The 24,399-nt window shown below is 45.0% G+C and overlaps 1 protein-coding gene across 3 annotated transcripts in view; it reads right to left on the reverse strand.

The window, feature by feature from the left end:
- Positions 1 to 24,399, reverse strand: part of RAB11FIP4 (RAB11 family interacting protein 4) — a 110,449-nt gene that overhangs the window by 34,782 nt on the left and 51,268 nt on the right. Inside the window, exon 1 of one of the 3 annotated variants that reach the window (XM_088176455.1) lies at positions 10,280 to 10,500. The exons of the other annotated variants lie outside the window; for them this stretch is intronic. The gene's annotated coding sequence lies outside the window, so the exon portion shown is untranslated. Of the gene's footprint in view, positions 1 to 10,279; positions 10,501 to 24,399 lie in introns of those variants that run through there. 3 annotated transcript variants of the gene reach the window in all.

The raw sequence follows: 24,399 nt of genomic DNA on the forward strand, positions 1-24,399 counted from the left end.
AGTCTGTCAGCTAACTCTTCTTTGCTGTCCATTGGTGGAGGCTGTTTTCTGGACTGGAGGCCAGGTGTTCTCATGCCACACCTCCTTAACAACAAGCATTTCCTATTCCTATTTCCTATTCCCAGCTGCCCCATGCAAGGGGCACATGTGCACACAACCCCCCAAAAGTCTTTGACAACCAAGGCTGTCTGGTGGCAACAATGCCAAGGGGAGGAAGGGACTGTGGGGAAAACAGAGGACATCTAAACAACAAGACCATGATAACATAACCATACATCAATAAAACTTCTCAACATACACACAATATTCATCCCTTAATTACGAGAGGCAATTATCATATTGCCCATCTATAATATCAGGAATGAGCTTAATCACCAGTTCTATCCAGAAACAGAATTCTCACTCTTGGCTATGACTAAAAATTAGCAACCACTAAAATATTAATGTACAGATGGAAAACCCCCACTACTTCCTGTAAGTATTGCCTACAAAGCATTTCAGAAGCATGGTTGGATATCACAAAGGGAAGTCCAATCTCAGTAAGAAACATACAGATTTTAATTTAAAAGTTACACAGGAACAGTCTTATCATCTGGAACATGAATTCTAGCCTTAACGATTCAGTACAGACATCAAAATCATCCAATTTCCAACCTAGCCATCCCTAGCACATTCACCTTTGTGATTTGTGGCTCCTATTCATCACCCATCTCCATTCATATTGAAATCTAGCAAGCCAGGTACTTCCATCAACTCTGTAACTGCAGCAACAAGACACAGCAAGTCAGTTTGCTGTGGCACCAGAGAATGGCAACTCAATGCTTTCCATGACATCTCGTTTTGGTGGATTTTAATCTTGTCCCTGAGTGACAGGATATGCTGTAGGCACTGCTAGTTTGAGGCTCTTTTTTGCAGCTCACAGATATATAATAAGCAGAAGTTCAGTGGGGAGAGAGAAAGGAAACAAGATTTTTGCATGGTCAAAGTGGTGCTTTGGAAAAAAGCTTCCACAACTCCAGTGAGACAAAAAACAGAGAATAAAAGAGAAAGGTAAACTTTTTATCAAACCTTACAACCAGAATTACACCCTCTTCCTCCACACCACTCTTGCCCAGCCAGATCTAGTCAGATCCCTCAGTATTTTGTTCTGTTCTAAGCCAAGACCCAGATTTGAGGCATCCAGGGGCACAGCACTGCACACAGACAAGCCAGCTGTGTAAAAACCTGGAGTTAAGTCAACAGAGTTCAGTGAGCACTGAGAGAGTGAGAGGGGATTTACCTAGAAATGGAGCATCTGTGAACCACCAGTTGTTCACAGGGACTAATGGACTTGCCTTGCTCCCCAGGTATTTTCACTTCAAAGGTACATAAAAACGCTTAGAAAAACACTGTCTTGATAGTACAGCAGACAGTCCTACAATGATTTTGACAAACTAACCCCTAATGCAGATGAGAAAGCAACAGGGATTTTTCTTGTACAGTCATTTCGTGTTCTGCCCTTTGCTCTGGCCCAGCCAGCTAGAGACAGAGCCTCTCAGGGCACAAAACCCCCAAGATCCCAGAACATAAGACATAAAAACATTTCTGTGCACTGATTGCCTCCTCACAATAACCTCATTATCACAGCTGTCAGTCACCAGGACAAACCAGTCACCAGCATGGGAATGGCTGGTAAGGGATGCTCACCCTCAAATGCACTTGCTGCCTGGAACAACACAAGGGATGGCAGCTTTAGCACCACAACAGGCTCCTCCAGGCTAAAGTAGCAGGAGTGTCCTGTCCCTCCACTGCAAGGGACTGGAGGAGTCCCATGAAGAGATTCCCTTTGTCTCTGTCACACCATGGGGCTGGCTCAGTGTGGAATTGTTCAGCCCCTTCAATTCCATACTGAGCCAGCACTCACAAGATAATTGTTTATATCTTCTAGATTTATATCCCACAATGGTGATGTCCTGTGATTAAGCTGGAAAATATAAGGGCCTTTTTTCTTACAGATTTCTCAGCACATAAATCTTGTATCCACATGCTATCCTGTCTTAAGTGCCTATCCAAAACCACCATTATTAATCATTCACCAGGTACACGATCTCTCTATTTTATCCAAGTCCTTGATGTACTGATAAGGGGTGGCTATAGTCCTGACCATGCTAATGTAAGACTGGATCACTCATATCCAGTTCTGATCTCAATATTCCTCAGCCACTGCTCAATACTGTGGTGTTACAGTGAGAATTTGTGATCATGACTTATAAATCTGAGTAAGTAAAATGTTTTTAACAAATTTCAGAAAAATGCTGTTAACATTTTAAAGTCAACAAAAAAATCTTTCCCAAGGAAATTTTCTGAAACTTACCCGGAACATACATTGTCTGAGCCAGACACTTTAACAGATGGACTCAGAGAGCTTTTTTAATATTGGCTATTAATAATGGCAAATGTTCACAATGATAAATGCAATGTATTTTTAGTCTGTACTGGGACAGTAGCCTGGTCTTGATCAGCACTTTTTGTCAAACTTTCCTCTTGGACACAAACCCCACCTGTGAGCCTGAATATACAGGCACACAACCACAAGCTCTTTCCAGCCTCACCTTCCTGTTTCACACGAAGGTCTGTAAACACCCACACTGCTCTGACTGCCTGCCACCTGTGTCTCTGCTTCCACCTTGTCTTATTTCTCTCCCAGCACTCAAGGATGTTCTTTTAACTGGGATTGCTCAGTGACTGTAGCTTAGTTGACCTGGAATTATCCAGTGTAAATCAACTCAGCATCAGGCTTTGCTGCTGAAATGAATGGATTAACTCATGATACAGTTAAATAGGAGGAACAGGCTCTGTACTATAAACATCACAAATGCAAATGTCTTTCATAAAATCAATTCTTTTGTTGTTATTTCTCAGAGTATACACTGTGCAGCAGTGAGGAGGGAAGGGGTGGCTGTGAGCCATCTGTCCTCAGCAGCACATGTACAGGGTCCCAGTCACCTTCTGCCCTTGCTGTGTCTCTAATTCCCAGCTCAATACCTGGGGCACAGCCACACCAACACCTCCAAATCCCCAGCATCCGGAACAGCCCTTGCCATGCTGTGAACCCTGGCTGCAAGCAATGCAAATATTTTGAATCTGATTCCTGTGGCCTTTTCCCTGGGTGCCACAGGCAGTCTTAATGGTTCCCAAAAGAACACTGTGGTAAACATCAACTGTGATAAGTTTGACAAATGCCAGCTGACGTAAAATGAACTCATTGTGTGTGTTTAACTGCAAGCAGTCAGAAATTCACAACTCGAGTTTGTTGTTTCTTCTGGGATCATTGCAATCGTTTCTATATATCACAAGTTTATTCCAATAGAGGATCATTTTTAGACAGAGAGCACCAGAAAGGACATGAGGAAACCTGGGGTTATTGCAGAGGGAGCCTGCACAGGTGGATCAATGCTGCTCACCTGCAATGCTGCTGTTTTGTGAACAGACAGCTGCACTCATTTCCCCAAATCACTCACGAGAAGCTTTTCTCACTCACTGGCTTTTTGGAAGTACTGTCGGGTGCTGCAGGGCAGGCACAAAACAAGCAAGAAAGTTCCACAGCATATACTTGGATACCATCAGTGTAATTTCCTAAAGAAAGAGTGGCTACTGCCATTTCACTGCAAAGAAATCTGACAGAAAGAGGCTGTGCCTTTAAAGGTGGTCAGACACCTACTTCCCACCCTTTAATTGCTTCTGTTCCATATTTATGTGATAAAAGCTCAAAGAAACACAGGCCTTGTTGAACAGTAGGAATATAGCATAGGTGGTCTCCAGCCCTAAAACTACTTACAATTGACTCCTACAAGCTCAGACAAGAAAAGTCATGAGGCAGGCCAAGTCTTCCCAAGGCCAGGAGAGAAGCTGGAAACTTCCAATGCCCTTCATATCCACCAAGCTTAAAGAGGGACAGGGAAGTGTGTCCTACCAGACTGCTCTGCTCCTATAACTTCCTGAATGCTGCTAGCCCCTCCTTGACAGATATAATTTCTATCTTCCAGGCTCACAGAGAATAAATGCTGCAATTTGGCACTTTCATGCACTTGTAAGTAGCAACAGATATGAAGAAAATGCTTCAGATACATGGCTGAGTGGCAGCTCTCCAGGAGAGTTTGCATTTGTACCTGTCCTGCAGAGCCTGGAAACAGCATGGACACTGCAGGAGTGGTTTAAGGCTTCATGCAAATCTTGGGGGAAAAGTGCCCTTCACCCCAGAGACAAACCTGCCCTCCTTTTCCTCCATCCCCTTTGCAGAGCTGGCTCTGACCAGACTTCCATATCCATCTTTCAGATCTTCACTTCTTCCATGTTTCAATTGCTTCTGTTTCAATCTGGCTGACCAAAGCTCAAGAGAAAGAAGTTCAAAGGCTTTCTCAAATCACAGGATAACAGTAGGTGGTCCCCCCTATGGCAGTCACACATCTTACAATTAGGAAAAAGGAGAATGAAGGAAATAATTGCAGTGTGTGCACAGGGCCCCTGCTGTCGGTTATCTCTGAGGGTGAGTGTCTGCTCCCTGTTTCGTTCCTGGTGGCTCAGCCCCAGGCAGGCAGAGGCAGCACTGGCAGCCCAGGGATGGATCAACATCATCAGTCACTCCTACCTGGGGTCCAGTGTGACTGAAGATTGCCTTCAGCTGCCTGAACACAGACATTTAATGCCACTCCAAAACCTCGAGATATCCAAGGCAATCACATGGATGTGACACAGCCCCTGCAGGAGCACACACCACAGCACCACAAACAGTGGGCACAGGCTCCTCATCTCCTGTGTTGAGATGTGAACACCAATTCAGTACCCAGTTTCAGTCTGCAGTCTGGCTGGAGTTAAAAACACTCCAGTCAGAGCCAGCAGCCTTTCTATCACCCGAGCACACCCTGAGCTGTGTGACCAATGCTCCCCACAGTCCCTTCTGCAAAATGCAACTCAGAGGAATGCACAAGACTCAGGGATTGTCCTTTAAGGCTGCAGACACTGCAGGGATTCACCTGGGAACACCCCTAAGGCTACACAGGCTCCTCTCGAGACAGTTATTGGATTACTGCTCCTCCTCAATGCTCAGTGCTTTAGGCTCTGCCATACGGGTTTCATCAGCCGGTAATGTGACACTTCCTTCTATAAAGACCTGAGATCTACTTCCCTGGCAGCATGCCTTTTCCTCCAGGAGGTCAGCCTGCATCCCTGATTGCTCACGTGTTGGGACAGCGAGATGAAGAAAAAGAAAATAAAATTACCAAGGCAGTTGTAATTTCCATGTAAACCTGACAGGATATCCTGCTTAAAAAGGATATCTCAGCTTCAGGCAGCAGGAGAGGCTGAGCTCACAACTCTTCACTTACTCCAAATTCCCACTGGGTTTAAGTGTTTGAGGTGATTAAGGAATGAGAAGTGAATCTTAAAAGAAATCAGAGGTGACACAACAAACCATGGGTACAAATTTGAGCAGAAATGCACTGCAAAAGAGATGTTATCTACTAGTCCAGAAAGTTTACTGAATAATATGCCTTAAAAGATTTCTGGAGACAGGAGTGGTGCTCAGATCTGGGACATCCTCACTGCCCTGAAGGCTGCCCTCCACTTCTTACTTCCTTTATTTTATATGTAGTTTTCTTGTCTCCCTCATCCAACTCCCATCTTTCAGCATTTCTCCACTCTTTTGCTAAGCCACACTTAGCAAGCAATGTCAAAAAATATCACAGGAATAAAAGCCGGCCAAGGTGGTCCTTCCACAGCCATGTGATCTTCACTTTGAAAAGTGGCACAAAACATCCTGAGCAAAATATTTACTCAGGCTAAAAGCTTAGGCACCACCATCTCCCCTGGATGCACTGCTACTTTGCTTGGAGAAGGAGCTGGAAGCACCTCCTGCCCCTCTTTTAATCCCATAGACAACAGGATGAAAATTTCTGGACAGTCTCTTCTGACCAGGCAAAGCCAGTCTTGTTATTTCCAGCATGCAAACTCTGTTGTCACTGCCTTCTATAGAAAAGCTTTAGTTGGGCATGAATGAAAGGCAATGACTAAAACATTGTATGAAATTGATTTAATAAGGTTCAATGATTGAAACAGGAAAGATTTTCCTTGACAAATCGTTACAGGCCAGATTCAGCCTTCTGTGACCAGCTCTGCTGTCAGCCTAATTGAAATTTGTGCAGTAAAGGGGCAACAGCCTTTTCTCTCAATTAACTCTAAAAATAAGTAGAAATCTTTTAAATCCTTCTGAATTATCAGCCCTTCTTTCATCTGTTTGGGTTGGAGGTTTTTTTTTTCTGTATATTTACACAGCTATTAAAAATATTTGGGGATACCATAATTCAAAAGCATAATTTAGGACCACGTATTAAATTTTTTTAAAAGCTAGGATTGGAGAACAAGAGAAAAATGGTATTTTATTTTGAGGAAGGAGATAGCAATCTGCTACAAATACCGACTGTAAGGGCTGCATCTAGTCCCAGCTCATCCTGTCACAGACTTCTGTCTGCAGAATGATTTGGATGTATTGAGTATTTCCTAGATTTTGGTTACAGATATGAAAAATCCAATTCTGTCACTCTTGATTATACTCACCACCACATCCTTACTCATTAAGGCTTAACTGAACTTTGTTTTGGGGGAAAAATAACACCTCGTGGTAAATGAGTCCTTGAATCTGGATATAACAAAATTTGGGGCCAACCACACCTTGGCTTAGGTCTGTTTCATACGAGCTAAAGGCCACAGTCCCTGGTATGTCTCGCCACGCTGCTGACCCCTGCTTGCCCTGAAAGCAGCAATGTGTGTGCTGTTACTCAGATGGGGATCTCAACATCTTGAGCAAGCAAAAGGCATTATCGGGGCTCCAGGGAGGAGCAGCCACTGAAGCTGCAGGCAGCTTCATATGAGAATCTCCTTCTCAGGAAAATATCCTTATTAATAAAACAGTAGGGAATGCGGAAAAGCAGATTTATCTCAGAGTAAAATGTTTCTTTGGGAGTTCCCCAAGGAGTCAGCAGCAGCTTGTTATGGAACTAACAAGGCTTTTACTGCTGCAGCCATGTGAATGAGAAATATTTCAGTGTTAGGAGCAGGTTAATAAAGGCACAAAGCAGGAGAGCTGGGCAAGCAGAACCAATGCCTTGAGTAACAAAACCCACAGCTACTGGAAAACCTCTGGAAAGGTTCTGAGCATGAAACAATCCATGACCTAATTAGGTGGCACTGTTACTGAAGAATAGAGGAAGGAACAGAAAGAAGGCAGGGGGAAGATTAAGCTGAGAGAGACAGAGAGTCCTTAATACTCAGGAGATGAGTCCAAGCTGGAGCTGACCAACCCTGACACTTTAACAAACACAGAGGGAGGAGGGAGGCACACATGAAAGGAGACTTGCTCCATGCTGATGGAAAACTCCTCATGAAGCACATTTTATACACTGAGATGAATGAGGGAAACAAACAGGACACACCACAATATGTTGGGATTTGGAATTAACTAATATCTATGTGGTTTCTGCTACTAAAATACCACATTCTTCTCCAAGGGGAAAAAAGTGGGTTAGGAATCCCTAAGCAGCCTTGTAGGAAACAAGTATTAGAGTGAACTGGGCCACAACGTGATAAGGATGTGATCTATTCTGCATCTTTCCCACGATGATTCCCCATCAGCCATGGTGAAAGCACAGTTCAGAGGAAACTGGCACCTTGGAGCCAGAGCACAGTTCATGTGCACAGGTTACTTGGGTGACACAAAACAGTTCTCTGCAGGAACAGGCTCAGCAATGCCAAATCTACACTTGAGGCCACCACACGAGGCTGCAGGGGAGTAACCAGAAATATCCATATGGATACTGTTATAGATCAATAATGCAATGGTTGGCTCTCCAATTAAGGCATGAATATTATGTGTATATTAAGAGAAGTTCTATTGATATATGGTTATGTTATTGTGATTTGTTGTTTAGATGTCCTCTATTCTCCCCATGGTCCCCACTCCCCCCCTGTATGGTTGCCAAGGGATGGCCTTGGTAGTTGGACATGTGGAGGGAGGGTCTGTACCTGTGCCCCTGCCCTGGGGTATCTGGGAAGGGGGCAGCCTTGTTACTAGGAGGCACGGCATGGCAACACCTGACCTCCAGTCAAGTTGCAAGAAAATAGTCTCCATCAATGGGCAGCAAAGAAGAGGGACCTTGGGAGGGGCCAGGGTTACCTGACACAGCACCAGGGGTATAAAACAGGGAACAGCTGTTTTGTAGAGGTGGCTGCCAGGTCACCAACTTCCAGCGCACTGTCCTTTTTCCTTATTCGGTCCTTTTGTTGTATTTTGTTAAGGTTTTTAATAAACCTTTGAAATTTTTAAGAGTGAGCATAATCTCTCACAATACTGCTGTGGAGTGCACGGCCTTTTCCAAGGCAGGAGGAAAACCCAAACCATCTAATCAAGAGCAGATTACACCCAAGGAGTTCAGCACACACCACCCAAACCATCCTCTGCCCAAGGGAGCACAGGACCCACCTCTCACTCACCAGGGCTGCCAGATTCTTTCTGAAATGACAGGCGAGACTCTTAATTGGGTGCACAGTCCCAGTGCTGACTTCAGTGAGCTCTGCTGATTTAAATGGCAAGGTTTTGGTATCTCCTGTGTGATACTGGAAGTGGAGAAGAGCAGGGCCAGCCAAATCCTTTTCACCTCTCAGCCCAAGAGGTCCTCGGCTCTGTCACAGCTGGCTTCCCAGACACTGCTGTGAGCAGTTCTGGGCCAAGGAGAGCTGATGAGGTGCAGCAGCCTCATCTGGCTGCCAGTCAAGTATGACAGCCTGCACTTGAACTACACATTCATTCCAACAGGGAACCAAAGCTACAGGGATTTGGCCTGAGCATCAGATGTGTGAAGTCATTGAAATAAGTTCCTTTAAACTCACAGTCCCCCCACAGAAAGCATTTGTACAACTGCCTGATCAAAAAGCATCGATAAATCAAGTCATGACTTCCCTTCCTCTCACTGCAGTGTTCACCATTCCCAAAGGATCAGATCCGAATCCTTCACTCACTGTGCTCTGTGACTAATGTCCTTCATTCCCAGGAGCTGCTGCTGTTTCAGGCAGGGTGGCACAGAGGGACAGGGGTCCTGGCTGAAGGACAAGCAGACACCCTCAGCTCCCTGGCAGCAGCCTGAGTCACCACCAGCACTGATGGGAGCTGTGTTCTTCAGGATGCAGCTGTAGGCAGCTGAGCTGTGAGAGAACTGCACATGAGGAGCTGTGCCACTGCTGGGTCAGCCCAGCCCTCTGCTGTGCCCGTGAGTCCCACAGCTCCACCCTGACACGGACCTCATAGGAACGTGCTTCTTCACAGGATGTGCCACTGTCTGTGCACACCACTGCCCCAAAACGCTTCAACCAGGAGGGCAGACATCCCTGCAGTGACTGCTGTTTGCATCAAAGGCGTGGGGAGAGGTTGCCATGAGCACCGAAGCAGCCAGTCATGCCCACCCACCCCAGTGCAGCCCACGCAGGCACATCACATGCCCGAGAGAAAGGCTGTGTGGGCTTGCTTTAAGTGCTCAGGGAGATCAGCTCCTTCCCTGAGGCCACACTGAGGCTGTGACAGAGGCTGGAGACGGATGCAGACATCCCTATCCTAAAACAGCCATACAACCACAATCATATCGTCTCTGATTTGGGATAAATCTCCAGGTTTTCCACAATCACTCCTTACTCCACTAAAAGCAAACACAAATACTTCAGAAAGCAGAAAAGCTTGGTGAGAACAAAACCTCACAGTACATTCCAGTTCTGCCTAAGAAAACAGACACCTTAGAAAACAAGGAGCAGCTCAGCTCAGTTTTTCTCTTCAAGGCTGTTTCATCGCAGTCTCTGCCTGCAGTGCCCAAGGAGTGGGAAGGGCTCCCCGTGCTCTGCAGGGCTCCTGTTGCATCAGCCGTGCAGGGGGAGAAGTGCAGAGCCCTCGGGGCTGTCCCTGCTCTGCTGTAGGTACCACTGCACACACAATGCCACGGGCTCGCCCTGAAAAGAACAAGCTGACAAAGGGGGAAGGGTCAGGCTCTGCTTTCCCAATCTCTAAGGTTTTCTAAGACTCAGCTCCTTCAGTCCCATACCACCGAGTTAATGGCTAGTTAAAGCAGCTTCACACTAATTGAAAGCAGGCTTCTGTGTATTTTAACTGTTCGTTTTAGCCTGATTTACATCCCTGAACTACAGCACACTTAACAAAGATGACTTCAGAGGGAAGAAAACATTCCTTAATTTAAATTATACTTACCGAGAGTGACTGTGAAAATCTCTACGGGAACTGCAGCGTCTCTAAAGCCTGTCTCCGCAGTAGCGAAGTTTTCTCTCTTGCCTTGTACAAGCGGGATGTGAAGCCAGACCTGGGACATGCTCTGTGTCTGTGCTGATGTGGGCTCTCAAGTGTGTATGGTTGCCAAGACACCCGAGGCAGACTCCAAAGCTTCCAGATCTCGCCCTGGCCAAGGCATTCCTAATCAAATGCTCCTTTCAGCACAGCCACGGGCATCACACAGCGCTGCCAACAGCACCGTGTTCTGTGATTCAGGTAAAGATCAGCTTCCATTAAGTGCTCTCATCAGTTTGAAATATTGGTTATTAACGAGACATTTTCTATCTGGAATTGTAACCGATGTTTAAAACTATGTTAGTTTTTGGAAATAAATAAACTTTCTGCCTCACCCCCCAGCTTTGAGCTGCTCCGAGATCACAGAAACAATGGCAGGATTGAGGTCTGCCCCCAGGTTTGATGCTGAAATCTGCAGTGGAATCAGTTATTTCTGAACAAATGTAAGAATCTGCTATGCCAAAATGTCGTGATCTACAGGTAAATGATTCTTGATGGAAATACAGGGAATTCATAAATTCAACTATTGCAGCAACACACAATTAAACTTCTGCATTATGGCAACAGGTCCTGGGCAGTCGGCTCTCATGGTGCCAAAGTTTTTCTCAAAGATATCACAGTCCAAAATACAAGAGATGTGACATTTCAGAAAGCAAGAAATAGTCAGATAAGAGGAAAACAGAAGTCTCAAATGCAGCAGAAGCCAAACTTGTCGATCTGAAAAAATACAACTTCTCTGCTACCTCTCAAATCAGTATTACAGGTGTCATTTTGGGCTCTCATCCTTTTTGAATTTGTTGTCCCTTCATAGCGTGTTAATTGTGTTAATGGCTATTCCCTGTCTTAGTGGTGGTTAAGATGGAAAAGGTTCACAGAGTTCATGGAACCCTGTGCAAAACCAGAAGAGGTAAACAATATTTAAGAATCCCATTTTCCAGTGTTACAGCTGATCCTAAATGCACTCCAGCGTCCTTGTTCAACATTAATCTGTGTTTCTACAGGTAAGTCAACTACAATAAGAATGTTTACATTATGGAAGTCAGATCAAAGCATTTCAAAATTATCTATGACTGATCTGACACAGTTTTTTCTTCCATACTGCTCACAAACAGTTCTGAAAATTAGTTCGAGTTAGGGTAGGCAACATTTTTCATATCTTTAAATTTTTAATGGTATAGAAAACACACTTCCTGCTGTTTTCTATCATTTAAACTAGACCAACTTCTAAAATTTAGATTTCTGCAACAATGGAAATTAATGCTGAATTTTGATGATAGGGGTTGCTCAAAGTGGGAACGATCAAATATTCCCAATATTTAAGTTTTCAGGGAAGATATGCTTGAATCCTCTTCTTTCCTCCTACAGGTACCATTAAAGGTGTTTAAGTAACTTAAGATGAACTCCTTGTACAAGACCACGTGTAGTATGGCTGGAGTAAACCAGTTAAATGTCCCCTCCCAGCAGGGCCTCAGTTCCTGAGTTCAAATAATAGGGTTGTAAAGGAGAGTGGGAAACAAAAGGAGACAACGAGGTCAAGAAAGTACCACGGGAAGGTAACTCTGGTTTTGCATCTGAGTTTTCACACTTCACTGTCCTCCCAGACACATTCTGGATGAAGAATAAACTGCTCTTCTGCCTGCTTTGAGCCCTGGAGCGTTCTGCCTCCAACCAGCTTCATCACTCAGCCCAAAAGAGATTAAGAGTGAATAGCTCTGCCAAAAAGATGATCAGCTGTTAATAGAACTAGTTCTGGACAGCCCAGGGAGTGAGGCACCTGAGACAGCTCATGTTCTTTACACACAGATGCTGAAGGCACTTCACTCTCAAGCAGGCAGGGCTCAGTTTCTAGGTCAAATCACTGCCGGTCGGGACTGATGTCCATAAAATTTAGGAATACAGAGCCAAGGGCTACAGGGCAGAGGATGAAGACAGTTTCTCCAGCAGAGTTAGGATGTGAACTGAGAGGGAAGGGTTCCACACTGCACAGCAAAGAATGGCAAATATTACACTTAAGTAAACCAAGCATGTTTAAAAATGTATTTCTCCCATTCACAATTTCCATGAATTTTTCAGAAGGTCTAAGAAGGTCTGATTTCTGAAAAGGTAAATTAACTCCTTATCTGTTCACACTTAAAGCTTTTTAATAAGCAGGCTTGAAGTCTGAATAAATTCAGCAGGCAGCAATGTCTTGACCTTACATAGAAGTATTTGCTTAATAAAAGTACGGTTTTATCAGACTGTTTCCTTCTGTTTCCTTTCTGGTGGGTAATGGAAGCTACACCCACTACTTCACTTTGACGTGTGTAACCCAGAAAAGCCTCAGCTCGCTGTAAAAACACCAAGTGATACGTGTCTTTGTTAGAAGATGCCTCGGGGCTCTTGTCGCATTCTTCTAAACACGTCAGGAAAAACGAAATGCATTGTTAACAGCTAGGAGAAAAGCATTACACATTAGTCATTCTTCTCCTGAATGGAAAAGAACAATTTCTCATGAAATATCGTTCCCATTATATTCCTAGATTGCTTTGCTGGGTAGCTGCTCTGTCTTTCACAAGCCTGAGGCTGAAAATAGGGATTCTGAAAGAGAAATTTTGATACCCCTTGAAAAGAATTTAAAGAAAATGTGAAAGTTCTCACTAGAAGGCTTTTGTAAAGACCGGTGCCAATCAATTTCCTGAAGTGTTCTTAAAGATTAAACAAATAAAATCAAACCAAAATGAAAAACTAAAACTTTTATGCTTGAAAGACATTAAAATGAGAAACTCTGAAATTCACAAATAATTCCCTTCTTCCTGAGCCAAAACGTTGTCAAAACCAGCGTTTTATGTACGTTTCAACTTTGAGAGAAAACAGCTTTACCACTGAATTAGGCACATCCAGCATCTCAGCCAGAAATGCCAATGCAAAAAGAGAAGTTGCGAGACACGCAGAGAAGAAACACCCACAGCTGGAGGAGCCGAGGTGCAGGGCAGTGCCCGGTGCCCAGCGTTCCTGCAGTGCCCGGTGCCCAGCGTTCCTGCAGTGCCCCGTGCCCAGCGCTCCTGCAGTGCCCTGTGCCCAGCGTTCCTGCAGTGCCCCGTGCCCAGCGTTCCTGCAGTGCCCCGTGCCCAGCGCTCCTGCAGTGCCCGGTGCCCAGCGTTCCTGCAGTGCCCTGTGCCCAGCATTCCTGCAGTGCCCGGTGCCCAGCGTTCCTGCAGTGCCCAGTGCCCAGCATTCCTGCAGTGCCCGGTGCCCAGCGTTCCTGCAGTGCCCTGTGCCCAGCATTCCTGCAGTGCCCTGTGCCCGTTCCCGGCACGGCAGCCCGGCCGTGGCACCGCTGTGCTGTCCCCAGCTGCTGTGCTCGGGACAGCCTGGGCACCTCTCTGCAATCTGCTACTCCCGCCTGGCCGGGGCTGCTGGCCCTAATGCTGCTTTTGTGGCCCAGCATTGTGGAGCAGAAAAGCTTCAGCTGCTCCTCAATGCCTGTCAGAGCTCGCTAGGGCTGCACTATAGCTGAGGTTTCGCCTGGTGCCACAGCAAAACCGCGGCTATTTATGTGCTTCTTATTTCCAGTTTGCACTCCTTAGAGCAGGGCACACAAAGACACGGAAAAATGGCAATTAAATCAACCACAATGGGTTGTGTTAACTACTGGTAACTAAGAAGCCACCTTGATCCCTCTCTGCATCTAAGATATTCACCACATGACACGGAGGCCTCAGCGCACAAAGACTTTTCAATTTCGGATTAAATGTGTTGCATTGGAAAGAGCTCTGGTAAGCCCCAGCAGCAGATTACAACTGGCAAAGAGGGACAAATGAATGGCTGGGGGAAGTCAGTGGGGATAAGCATTTGCACTTAAGAAAGGGTGCAACTAAACCCACTATTTTAAAAATAATTTTACCACTTTCCCATGTTTCTGGCACCTGCAAACTGCCTGGAGGAGAGAGAAATTCTGTGGACTGGCTTATTTAATAAAGCCTGATTCCACTTGCTGGAGTTCTGGTTCTCTAGGATCAAAATCTAAAAAAAAAAATTTCCATCCCTTGGGAGACTTAAACAAAACCTGCACCAGTAAGAATGAGACTGAGCCCCAAGCATAACTGGAGAAGGCAGACCCGGGGCAGGGTGTGTGCTGTCCCCAAAAGCACATGTTGGAAGCTGCAGTTTTTCATAGGAAGACTTCATTTGCTTTCAGCTGGCTCCTGAAATATGGCTTCCTCCTTTCAGGATTTTCCTGCAGAAAATTCTGCAAGTTGCTCTCCAGATGATTCACATTTAGTCTCAGAGACTATTTTTAGCTGCTTTTATTTCAGCACACGTTCTTGGAGAGCCCCTGCTATTTATGTGGTTGACATTTCCCTCCTCTTGTCTCCTCTGGGGGAAGCTCCACGAGGCAGCTCTTGGGAGCAGAGCCTGCACATCACTGCTCCTTTTGTGTGCTCCACACAGCAAAGCCAGAGCACTCCTGAGGTTGACAGCAGCAGTTTTTATCACCATGAACATGGATAACAGAAGGCAAACAAGCCAAGGAAAATCAAATACACTCCAGCTCCTCAGAATGTTTGCAAGGCCATTCTCAGGCTGGTTTGGGCAAAGGTCTGATGATCTGGACACTGAAGGCATAATCATGCAGCAAATACAGAGTCAGTTGCGTACAACTGAGCAATGAAAAACATGAGAAAATTGCTGCAATATGTCTGGGGTAAACCTCACACCAAGATATGAAGTCACCTCTTTGTAGGGTCACACAGCTGTGAAATAATGGGAGATATTAAATTATCAGTGGGTTCACAGCAACACACGCTATTCGAGCTGGACACTGATCTATTAGGGATTAGTTTTATAACACTGACACAGATATTATGGGATATAGCTAGCAATAACCCAAATCACACACACCTAAATAATGTTTCCAGCCCAAGAGGCAGCTCTGCAAGTGGGAAACTGCCTTGTATCAGCTTTCACTGATTTCTTTCACATATGGGAATAGTGCTGAAGTATGAAATAATTTTTACACTGGTAAAGTCCCACAGAAGAAGGTCTGTCTTGCTTTAATGAAACCCATAAAAAGGCTATTTTTATGAAACACAAAAGATTAGTATTGTAAAGTTTCTGCTGGTCTTCCAAGTGTGGTTAAAGTTTTTGAATGAGTCTAAATTTTGGCTAGATAGAATTTGGATTCATCCTGCACACACACAGGACACACCACAAACATTGGGCAACCCAACTAAACCAGTAGGGAATGAGCTGGACACGGAAGCAAAAAGCAGTTTCAAGGTACACATGTTAAACAATTTTAATTTTTATCTTTGCTGTCTTCCCTGGCTTACAAGTAAATCTCTACCAATGATGACATTCACTCTAATATACAACCCCATCTTTTAAGAGCATCCTGTATATTGATCCCCAAAGTATGGCTCAAGCTCATTAGCTTATAATCTGCTAGGTTAAGGAGAGCTCCTGGGGAGCCAACATATGGATGTACTCTGACCACATTATCAGCTGCAGGGCAGCAGCTCAGCCCATTGCACTGAGCAGTGGAGCTGGGCACACTCTTTCCTTGTGACCAATATGGCAATAATTAGGGCTGCTCTGTGGTTCAGTAGACTAAAAGATTTGACTGACCAAATTTATCCCAGTAGTAATTCAAAGAAGATGGAGGAGTTACACCAGGAGTCATTGCCCACTGTGCTCCTCTCCTTGAAACCCCTGCCTGAAAATATTAGTTACTTGCACACTGAAGTCTGGGCTACTAAACAGTAATTAGACAGCTACATGGGAAAGAATTACCTGATTGTGAGATGATTAATTAGCTTGCTGTCAAGATATGATTATCCTGGATCTAGGGAATACACTGCATTTGTTCTTTGCTCCTTACATGATGATGATGGCAATATAAAGCACTTCTGCCCTAAATCCCTAAATGAACAGCAAAAGAGTTCAGACAGTAGCACTCAGTACCCAGGGCTTTAGTGAGGGTAGGAATATGCAGGACAGACTGACACAGCTGACACAGCTCAGTCCTGTCACTGTAGGTCAAAAACAGACAAGGAAACAGCTTCACAAAGACACCTGCACCATCCCTCAAATGCACTCAGTGCACCACTCCTGACATCAGGTGTGCAGCCTTACAGCAGGAGAGGAGCAATCTCTGACCATCTCTGTTAGCAGTGTAGGCACCATGCTTCAAGACCATCAGCTCCAAATTTTAGCATTGCAAATATTTTTAAGCCTTGTAAATCTTTTAAATGCCTGTAGGGACTGGAGGATAAACAGCACATATGGCTCCTGAGACACCAGGGAAAGGCAGGAAGGCTGATGTGATAGGGAGAAGCAAGATTTCCAAAACTGGCTGCCTGGTTCTAGCAAAACATAGCCTGACCTAATCAGTTGAACATACCTTTTCCACAAGGGTGCAGCAAACTTATAATGCCACCCTTGTGAAGTTTTGTAAAGCAGATTTGACACTTACCAATCTCCCTAGCCCAGCGGCTTCATAAACCAGTGCAGGTAAGCAACACAGGCATGTGCCTTCAGCACCATCCAGAGCTTTGATCCTTTCCCTGGCTGAGACAAGAGAGCCCTGCTTTGCTCTGCCTTTCATTTGGGCAGGCTCTGCAGACAGAGGAACAGGGAAAAGCACTCTGGAAAATTATTAGCCTTTGAAATTCAGTATCAAATTCCACCTACATGCACAGAAGTCCTGCTGTTCTAGATGCTCAGATAGAAAAGCTGGCCCAGCAGACAGGGCACCAGGTGAGACCCAGGTACCTGTTCCCACTTGATGATGGACATCTTCTGTGGTATGCAGGTACCTGGCTTATCTGGAAACCAATCTGACTCTGCCACCAACCTGGGCCTTATCCCTGAACAGCTCAATATATCTTCAGACCTGGATGAATAACAATTTTCTAGCTTCCAGAAAGGTTGCAACAGGAATTCATTAGAGCCTGTGAAGCACTTTGATAGTATAATAATGGAATAAGTATTGTAAATAGTTTTAATGCTAATTCCTTCATCTACATAACTCTGGCCTCAGCCTCCAGGAATTTAACTGATATATGGTATCGGTTGTGGAATAAATCTCTCAGAAGTTACAAGCCTCTGTACCAAGCTTGCAGCTCATTTCCACATCTTTCCACCAGAGTAGGGCCACCCCACACTTGTCCCTGCAGGATAAAGGAAAGCAGCTGCTGTGAGATGATAGTGAGTGATAGCTGCAGTGCACTGGGAATTGTGCTGCTTCCCATGCCTTGGTACCAGCCTTAGGGGGAAACAAGAAGGGTGGCAACCCCTTTATAATCCCCTCGTGACTAAGGCCATGCCCACCCAGCTCTCTTGGGATGGAGGTGTGGGCAGCTTTCCCTGGCTGGTCCACTGTTCCAGCTGGGCTCTTCCCACTCCTGGAAGGAAATGGCATTAGCACTTCTCACATTCCAGCCCTCCTGCCTGGCCTGATCCTGGCAAATCCTTAATTGCAGATAAACCAAAGCACGCAGGTGCTTCAGAACCAGCCCTTCAGAAGCATCAGGAATAAAGTCCCTGTGCATACTGGTGACACAAGGCCTCCCAGCCACCACCTCAGCACTGCAGCCAGGGTGCTGAGCACTCTGTGCTGAACTTTGCCTCTGTGTCACTCCTTAGCTAGACAGCTCCCAATTAACAACCTTGTGTGGGCCCAACCAGCTCTAGACAGTATTTTCAAATATGACCACTGTGAAAGGAAAAAAAAAAATAGGTCAAGAGGATTATGCAGGGTGACTAATGATTGCTGCATGCTGGGCTGAGATGTGAAGTCTGGCTGTGTTTTCAAAGGTGCATAATATGTCCTTGTCTGACCTGTGGTGCTGTTGACACTTTTTCTGAGTTGATGCCTTCTCACAAATTCCCATTAGGCTGGAGGCTTGAACACCCACCATGAATGATGGCAGCTGAATGTAAGGACTATCAAACTTTGCTGAACTCGCATTTAAGTTTCACTTCATTTCTTAAAAGCCAGGGAGCAGAGGCAATTATTTAACTGTCAAGCCCTTTTGGAGTTGTTTGCTGAGGGACGTGGCTGCTGTTCTCAGACTTGGGGCAGGACATGTTAATTCCATGACAGATCTCTGGAGCTGGACAAGAGATAAGAGGAGAGGGCTACTCTGCTCAGTGGAGCTGGCAATTATGGTCAGCTGAATGTGCCCTGCCAGCCAGCTTGCCATCCAGACAGTCAGAACTCATAGTTTTATCCTTATTTTACTGATAGAGAGGACAGCATAGTATATAGAGGGCATGGTTCAGCTGCCCTTCCCAAAAACACAGGAGGTTTATAGCAATAGGAAAATTAATTCAGCTGTTTTCTTTCCTGGTTCTGTGTCTAGCATTAGAGTCCCTCCAAACACACCTTTCATTAACAGGGAAGTTAGAATTAATTTTTCTTGGCTGATAAATGTTCCTTAGCCAAGTATTTGTATCAACTTCCCCATCCTGGTCACAGAAATATGACCCTTTATAGCTACAGAAATTGTAAGAAAAAGCAACTCAGCTATAGCTCAGCCAAACCTACAGTTCCCCACAGGAACTCTGGGGCAACAAGTGCTGCATCAGCCTGAGAGAATTACAGAAAGCAGCCTTTTGTTTCTATTATAGTCCCTTCACAGGCACTAAGACTATAAATATCACCAGAGAGAAGTTTCCTCGACAAACACAAACATACAGGAAAAACATAACCTCTGGTTCAGCTTCACTGTGAAGAGGAACTGGGAGACATTTGGTGTGAGACTGCAAGGCCTTGCACATGGGCTGCTGGCAGCCTGGCAAGAGCAGGCTGTGATGATGCCAGACTGGGTGATGCTGGGCTGAGCCTGGAGCAGGGAACAGCAGGTGCAGATCTGCTGTAGGAGGCAAGACACCTTCAATTCATACAACATTTATTTCAGGATGCCTCAGGGAAAACTCCCAGCTTCAGCAGAAATGTACAGCTGTCAATAAAGCTCACGAGTGTGGGCAAGGCTGTGACAATATTAGCACCATCCAGACCTTTCAGACTGATTTGCACCTTTTGAGTGAAGTTTGCATTTATGCAAAGCACGAGGAAGGGCAGCACCTACATCTACCTTTGGCAGATTCTACACTGGCCAAAGGACAGAAATTCCTTGCTATAGCAAGAGCAAAGCTCTGTGACTGAGTGTGACTGGGGTCCCACTGAGACATTGCTAAATCCAGGCTTGTAGAAGGCTTGAGCTCCTCACTCCTGAGGTACAGCACAGAGGATCCACTTCCTCCCAATTGTTAGATCTCTGCAATCACAGGCTGAGAAGAATAATTTTGTACAAATTCCCCGATTTAAATCAAACCCAAAGTGACAAGAATAGTTTTCTTGCTTTTTAAGGAAAAGCCTGCTGGAACTAACAGTGTGATTGTTCCATAAATCAATTTCTTTCCCAAGTGTAAAATCTCCACTTGCTCATTCTGTGTCTTTCATCCTAATTAAATAGTGATGTGAAGTAATCAGCAGTATTGTCAATAGCTCAATGGCCTGGTGCTGCACAGATACTTCTGAATATACAATAATACAGGGAAATGAAGCTAATGAAGATTCCCACCCAGGATCTGCACCATGACCTGCACTGCAGGCTGGAAACATCCACTAAAAACCAAGACACCCCACGATTGTGAGGTGAGTTCAGCCAAGGGCCTGCAGTGCTCCATGTTCTGTAAAGCACAGGTCATGGAAGGGGCCCTCCCTGTGCTAAATATGACCTTTCTTTACCATTTCAGCAGGGAGCAAAATACATCTTTCATATTGTATTTCCATAATCTGCTCAAATTAAAACACTGAACTACTCTTAAACACTGATTCCTGCCCTTGACACTCACCTCTCCCTTCTGATTAATCACGTTCAGTATGGAAGTGTTCAGATGCCATGAGAAAAGATGTCTTGTGAGGCAGTGAGTTGTCAGCACGGGGGGAAACTTTGAGACCCCCTGAGTCATCTGAGAAGCAGTTCCAGATGGTGAAATGCCTCAGGAAGCAAAAGGCGTGTGGTCCATGTGCTTCTTGTTACCCACGGGCTCTCGTGGAAGCGTCAGGAGCACCAAGGCAGCCCCAGCCTCCTGGGAAGTGGGATGTGGTGCCTCCCCAACAGACCTGCCAGCCCCAGGGAGCCAGGCTAACAGAGCTAAGAGGGGATGTCCTAACACAGTCTGAACTCCTGGGAGCTTATTCAGGAGAGTCCTTCCTCTCTTGGGTATCAGTTCCCTCACAGGAAAAAACCACATTGCATAGGAAGGTGAGTCCATGCACAATGCAAGTGTCTAAGTCAAACTAAATATGACCATTTCATTCAGTAAATCCTGAAATACTCCTACTAGTGCTGGTTTCTTCCCTTTCCAATGTCTTCCTTCTAAAATGAAGTGATCCTGTCCTCCCAGGAGAGAGGCAAAGGAACACATGACAGGCACTATAAAAATATAATCAAGAGAGCCTCTCTTCCTGTGAAGGTTTTTGATCTAGTAAGGCTACACACAAGCTAGAGGAAAAGCATGTACCTCAACAGTACAGCAAGCAATGCCCTGGCTCTAAGTCAGGAAACAGCTGACAATTTTGTTTATGGGGGAAATTAGCAACCTTCAATGACTGCAGAGAAAGTGCTCCAGGGCTTTCCCCAGCCCTAGGACCTTGCCTCAAGAAGCACATGGGGCAGTGTTATTCAGTGTATTTCACTGTTAAACTCGTCTTTGTAAGCCAGCAGGATATCAGGTCACTCTTGGCAGGGCACCTTCTGCAATATCTGAGCACAAACTCTTTCCCCTTTGATTTGAGAACCACAACATGACACAGGATGTCTCCTGATGGCAGTGCTTTGTCAGGGTGCAGTAATCTGAGAAGGCTTCCTCAGAGTTTCTTTACAGGCAAGGAATTGTACTAGAGAACAGCTGAACTCTGAATTTACTGCACAAAACTCCCTTTTATAATTCCCCATAATATCTCCCGTTGGCTTGGCAGTGAGACAAACAGAAACATTTAAGTGTAGTTTCAAAACACAGTGGAAAGAGAAAGCTGATGATTTACTCTGCCTCTTGACTGACAGCTTCCCAGGTGACAAACCTGTGGCAGCTCCCACAGCCAGATAACCCTGCAAGGTGTGATTCATAGTGGGATGGTTGTTGATCCTTGTGCTGAACAGTTCAGAGGAAAACAAATATCTGCGAAAGGCAATATTTATCTATTAGTCTCATAAAATACTCTACATTACTGATTTCCATAAAAATCAGATCTCAGAGGTACAGTGAAATACTGACTTCATTTATTATTCAGGACTCCTCACTTTTTCACAACAATAACTTGTGTGTGAAATATTCTGAGGAGTGACAGGCCATTTTAAATTCTGAAACTCTGAAAACCCAAAAAGAAACCCTGTCGAAGGTGAAGCTGTAAGAGTTGAAGGAAAGATATAAATGGGTAAAGCTCCTACTGTAATAGTCTCAAAAGCTTACAAGGTGAGAAAAAAGACCCCAACCAGCTCAGCAGGAACACAAGCTTGTTTCTCTCATGTTCTTAAGCTGATTTTTATCATCTAAGAATCTGACAAACAGTTCTTCATGGTTCTTCAATACCCCTCTCCATTTTGGACAGGTCCCCACCTTCCATGCACTAGACCTTTCCATGATTGTGCCTTAGGGCATTGTAACCATATGGTCCATCTCCTGATCAAAGACACATGCCCCAGTTACCCACAAAAGTGCTCCCCAATGGCACCAGCCTTCAAGGACACAATAATTAAGAACTCATTGAAGCAAAGAACACCAATAATTTTTTCAACATGCATATGGCAGTAATAAATGCAGAACAGTTACAGATACAGGAAACCTCTTGTGGAGAATATGCAAAAATATGCAAGGTTCTGTCTGTTGCTCTGTCACCAAAACAGGACAAACATCCTCTCTGCTGGTTGAAGAAGGTGGCAGCACAGTCAAGTAAGTTGAGAAGTTCCCCCCATTTTAAATGAGGTCAGGCTTTGTTAGAGTGTGAATAAATTTCTACCATGGGCAAGACAATTTACCTAAGTATTGCACTGTTCTATACAAATGGGTAGCCAAAAATCTGATGTATTTACACTGTATTTATGTATTTATTTATGTATTTGCTGTACCTATCAAAGGGTGCAGAGCCTGCAAACTTTCTCTCCTCCAGTCATTATCCTGCTTGGCTCTACGTGGTGTTGCACAAACACACACTGAGAAAGCCTTTTCCCCAAACAAGATGTGGAGTGGCCAGAGACTGATGCCCAAAGGTAACAAACAGGCAGGATTCACACCAGGGCTGTCTCCTCATTGACTCTCAGGCACCACAGCTGAGGACAAATTCAAACCTCTTGCAAAGTCAGTTTGTTATCACAGTCTTATTTACACAGGCTGGCACGAGCTCCAAGGAATCTCCCTTTTTGATTTGCCTTTTCTACTTTGTGCATTCCCTTTCCAAACCCTTCCTAGCCCTGGTGGTTCAGACTGAGCCACCAGATTCTCACACTGTTGGCCCAAAACGCTCATCAGCATTTGTGTCAGCTCTGTATCAACACTGCCATGGTTATATTATTATTCCAACTTCAACTTCCTAGCAGCTTATCATAACCAAGTTCCAAAACAAGCCTGGGACCCAGGGCACACATCCACCCAAACTGCTGCTCTGTCTCAAGGCCTGTTCCCCAGCTGAAGCTGGAGTCAGCTGGGCATTTACAGTAACAGCCTGGGTAAAAAGGTGAGCCAAACAGCAAGTTTGGCAAATTAAATCCTAATTAACAAGGCCTCTCAGGGGCCTAATTAATCTTGCCTAGATTTCCCTAAACTCAGAAAACGTAACAATTGACAGTTTCTTTCCTGTTTCTCATCTGTAGCTGTTGCAGCAAGGACATTTTCACTCCACTTTAACCAGTGCCAAAACTGGTTTAGGTTCTGCAAGGAAAGAAATCATCTCCCTGTTCCACTGAGCTTAGGATGAACCTCAGCAGCCTCTTGCTGGCACGTAATTGCTCAACAGAAGCTGCATTTCTCTGCATCCCCATCCTAGACAGGGCCTCTGTGTCCCTGACTGAAAGAAGGTCAAATAGCCCATATCTCTTCTTAATTTTTAATCGCAATTTCATGCTGTTATTTCAGCTGCTGGAGGCAGTGTAGCACAAATCCCTCAGGAGTAATTCCTAGATACTCTCTTGTAGGCTGGCCTACTTTTTCTTCCTGTTCAGTTACAAATTGCTTCTCTGAGCCCAGATGTATGACAGTGCTGGCAAAGCCTGCCTCCACCCAAAGACATTCTACACTGCAGCGTGTAAAAAAAAATACCAAACAAACAACTTAAAACATTTCGATTCTTCTCCAGTTTCTAAAAACAGACAGGATAATCAAGATGTCATTTCAGCTCTGTAAGCCCAGCTGAGTAAGATGATTTAATTTTAAACAGTTCTGTCGCCTCTGATGCAGGGCATTGCCGTGGTCCCCCTGTGGCACTTCTGTGACACTTTGCTGTGGCAGAGTCCCACAGCAGGACCAGGTCACAGCCCTGCCAGGTAAACCTGGGGGGGACACCTGAGTGAGCAGGACAAAGCCCACGTGGTTTTGTGGGGACTTTGGATGTGGCAAGAGCTGGGACTGACATGAGAGAAGAAGGACGTGGGAAAGGTGTCCTGGAGCTTTCATAACTGGGAAAAGAATTGGGCAATTTCATGAACTGTCTGGGTCACTCTGGTGGCAACTCTTGAGGCTACTGAAATCCTGTATTTGAACCCTGAAATACACACAGCAAGAGCTGTGTGACAGAAACTACTCCTGTAAGATTTCACCGATGGAAGAATGTTTTTATTTTAGTGGGAAAATTTCTAGCAGTATGTGCAGCTATCATTTTGAAAAATGAAAGAAGCTACCTTTAAAAAACAACTCTGCTCTCAGGTTCGTCAGAGAAGTTAAAAGGCAGAAAAGAAACAGTCAGATCCTTTTTGTTTGCTTGTGCAATGAGGGATTTTGCTGGTTTAATCAGCTAGAACATCCCTCTGTGGTTGACTTTCTCT

The sequence above is a fragment of the Sturnus vulgaris genome, chromosome 20, assembly GCF_052056855.1.
Source record: "Sturnus vulgaris isolate bStuVul1 chromosome 20, bStuVul1.hap1, whole genome shotgun sequence".
In the NCBI taxonomy this organism is placed as follows: Eukaryota; Metazoa; Chordata; class Aves; order Passeriformes; family Sturnidae; genus Sturnus; species Sturnus vulgaris.